Source organism: Chinchilla lanigera, unplaced genomic scaffold (assembly GCF_000276665.1).
Source record: "Chinchilla lanigera isolate Chin_1 unplaced genomic scaffold, ChiLan1.0 scaffold00022, whole genome shotgun sequence".
NCBI classification, from domain to species: domain Eukaryota; kingdom Metazoa; phylum Chordata; class Mammalia; order Rodentia; family Chinchillidae; genus Chinchilla; species Chinchilla lanigera.
This window is the reverse complement of record NW_004955423.1, coordinates 27,634,582-27,637,235: the sequence shown is the minus strand read 5'-3', so window position 1 is coordinate 27,637,235 and position 2,654 is coordinate 27,634,582. Positions and strand designations below refer to the sequence as shown.

Here is a 2,654-nt window from a genome sequence, read left to right as displayed (position 1 = left end):
CCTGGCGGCCGCCATGTTGGGCCCGGCGCACCGCGCGCTTCCGCTTCCGGCCCCGCCCCCGCGGGCCGACGGGAGGGGTCAGGGGCGGGAGGGGCTCTTAAAGGGGCTGCGCCCCTGGAGGGTTTCCAGGCTGCGTCCTCAAGGCGCGGCGTAGAAGGAGGAGTGTTACGCGCGTCCCGACTCCTGGGCCGGGTCAGCGTGAGACCCCGCCTCGCCCAGGACTGGGCCCTACGGTGTCCTTCCTCAAAGCGCCCGCGGTGCTGGGCATTGTTCAGGTCCCGGGCCCTGTGTACCTCGGCTTGGTTGGGTTGCCCAGGTCTCAGGATCTGTGCTTCCTAATCGCCCTGCCCCGGAGCCGCGAGGACCAGGGCGGGGAGCAGGGCCCCTGCTACCTCTCTGGCGTCCTGGGCGCTGGTGGTGGAAGTGCTTATTTGCAGTACTGACGATAGAAGCCAGCCCTTCGCACAGGTCGGCATCTGCAGCCCTTTGATTTTTTTATTTTGTGACAGGGTCTCACCAAGTCACTAAGTTGCCACTGCTGAGCTAAAACTTGAGATCTTCCTGCCTCAGCCTCCCAGAGTGCTGGGATTACAGGTGTGCACCACCGCTTTTGGTTTACTATGCTGTTTTTAATTTAAAACGTCTATGCATAATTACTTAAGGCTTGAATTATGGGAAAATTGAAATGTACAGTACTAGTTTAATTTTAAACTTCCTATTTTAAGTGCACGTCTTCATTCTCTCTTTTCCTTCCTCTTTCCCTTTCTTTCCTTCTTTTCCTCCTGTTTATCCTCTTTCCCACTCTTTCTCCCTCTTTAAAAACATATTTATTGAGAATTTATTATGCGCCCATCATTAGGCTACAGTGCAAGACCCTAGAGAGGAAAATGAAAAGACGAGAATTAGGCACTTAGGTTTGGTAAGGAAATGACAAAGAATGCTGTTTGATATGTGTTACAATAGAAATACCTACTAGTTAAGGTAGTTAGACATGTGTTGTTTCGTTCTGTTTTGAAATAGGGGCTTGCTGTGTTGCCCAGGCTGCCTCAAATTCCTAGGCTCAAGTGATTATCCTACCTCAGCCTCCGCAGCAGTCAAGATTGTTGGAACACCACCGTTGAAAACCTTGCGCTTGCAAAGTACTAGCTCTAAGACAGAGCTACAACTCCATGGCTAGGGCGTGGGCTCTGATGAAGTACTTAGGACATGTGCACAGTATACAGCCAGCACTGCCCCATGGCCTCATCCCCAAATGAGATTTAGGGAAGGCTATTGGTCAAGGAGACAGTTAAATTCAAGACAAAGATGCAAGTATCTGTTACACTTTTCATCTTGTGATAAAAGAAAGCCAATTTGCAGTTCGACTCCCATTTTGTATTTCCAGTCTCCTGAAACTAGGACAGAATCGATGTTTCTCTGCTGACTGCAAGGGTACAGCTGACCTTGGTATTTGTGTCAATATGCATGTAGATTTTGAACAATTAACTTTGAAAATGCTTATGCTTTGCTGATTAATCTATTACAAAACCTACTTTTATAATTTAATGATTACCTCTGCTCTCTCCCTGTAATTAAAAAGAATGAAAAGTGAAAGTAAAAGAGACAAAAAACCTTAGTTCTTGCACTGCCTCTGTGCTGAACAGCCAGTGCTCTTTCCCTGTCCCTGACCCTTCCCTCCCTCCGCCTCCACCCTCTGCCCCAGGGAGCACCCTCTGTCCACAGTCTCCAACTCAGGAGGCCTCCACTCGTGTAACTGCTGCTTTAAACTTGCCCAGAACTTAATCCCAGTGTTCCCACGCCAAAGTTATCACATAGAAATTTGTATAGGAATTATGAAGCATTCTCAAGAAAGCCCAGCTCAGCAGCACAGTCCAGGGTGGAGTTAGAGCAGAAACAGGGGAAAAGTGACCAGGGTGTGAGCAAAAGCCCTGGGGCATGAGCGCCCCCCTTTCATTCCTGAGGTTTTGTAGACACCGTATAATAGGTAGTTCTACTTAGAGTGACACCTTCCCTTCCAAGGAAACCAACCTGACTCCTATGTCTGTGTTTGGAACAGAAACATCACGACATAAAACACTTACTTTACCAGGCTTGGTGATGATCCCTGTCATCCCAGCTCTTGGGAGGCTGAGGCAGGAGGATTACCACAAGTTTGAAGCCAGTCTGGGCTACATAGTGAGTCCAAGGCCACTTGCACTTTGCAGCAAGACCCTGTCTCGCAAAAAGCAGTTACTCTGAAGCCTGCCTTTTGCATTTGATTATGATGGGCATCCCCCCACCCCGACAAATTGGTGATAGCAGAGCTCTGCCAGGTCTTAGTCCCGCACTTCTTCAAGACACCTGGAACTGTACTGCAACCTCGGGGACCCTGAGTGTGTGACCCCATTGCCCGGAGGGTCACATGGAGCTGAGGCCAGCTTCACCCCTGTGAGGCTTCACCAGTGTGCCCAGCATGAGGACCCAACACTGAGCAGATCAGAATCCTGCCCCTCGTAAAGCAACAGAAACAAAGGAAATTGGCCTTTCACACTGTAGCCACCAAAATTTTTTTTTCTTTGTTTTTTTCTTGTTTTTTGTCTTTTTGAGACAGGGTCTCACTGTGCAGTTCAGGCTGGCCTTGAGCTCACTCTGTAGCCCAGGCTGGTCTCGAACTC

At 49.4% G+C, this 2,654-nt stretch overlaps 1 protein-coding gene across 1 annotated transcript in view; it reads left to right on the top strand.

Moving 5' to 3' along the window:
* The first annotated feature begins 170 nt into the window (after positions 1–170).
* Inadl (InaD-like (Drosophila)) overlaps positions 171–2,654 on the top strand; it is a 228,732-nt gene continuing 226,248 nt past the window's right edge. The window contains exon 1 of the mRNA XM_005385344.2: positions 171–468. The gene's annotated coding sequence lies outside the window, so the exon portion shown is untranslated. The remainder of the gene's footprint in view (positions 469–2,654) is intronic.